Below are 429 nucleotides of genomic sequence, written 5' to 3' on the forward strand. Positions count from 1 at the left end.
GAGTTGCTTAGTAAAATGACATTGAATGTTCCTATGGGGCATACAGTTTTGACAAATTGATTTGAAAATGACTGTCTAGTAATGATCAACAACCATCTTGACAGAGCTTGAAGATTTAAAAAAGAATCATGCGCAAATATCAGAACGACTCACTGTTGTAATCAGGGTGAATAATTATGTAAAATAGCTATTTATCTATTTAATTTTCAAGAAATACGCAAACAATTCTCAAAACATGTTTTCACTGTCATTATATTTTGTGAAATATATTTAATCCATTTTGAATTCAGGCTGTAACAACAAAATGTGGATTAGGTCAAGGGCTATGAATACTTTATGAAGTCACTGTAGCTCCTTTAACACACACAGTAAGGTTAAACATCAACAGAGGACCCATGGCAATATTGATCTTTAATGGCAATATATACA

General features: G+C 31.7%; 1 protein-coding gene across 1 annotated transcript in view; it reads right to left on the reverse strand.

The window, feature by feature from the left end:
• Positions 1-392: 392 nt before the first annotated feature.
• LOC135526824 (uncharacterized) overlaps positions 393-429 on the reverse strand; it is a 3,388-nt gene continuing 3,351 nt past the window's right edge. The window contains exon 2 of the mRNA XM_064955500.1: positions 393-429. This exon is cut by the window's right edge and continues 279 nt beyond it. The gene's annotated coding sequence lies outside the window, so the exon portion shown is untranslated.

This window comes from Oncorhynchus masou, chromosome 32 (assembly GCF_036934945.1).
Source record: "Oncorhynchus masou masou isolate Uvic2021 chromosome 32, UVic_Omas_1.1, whole genome shotgun sequence".
Classification (NCBI taxonomy): domain Eukaryota; kingdom Metazoa; phylum Chordata; class Actinopteri; order Salmoniformes; family Salmonidae; genus Oncorhynchus; species Oncorhynchus masou.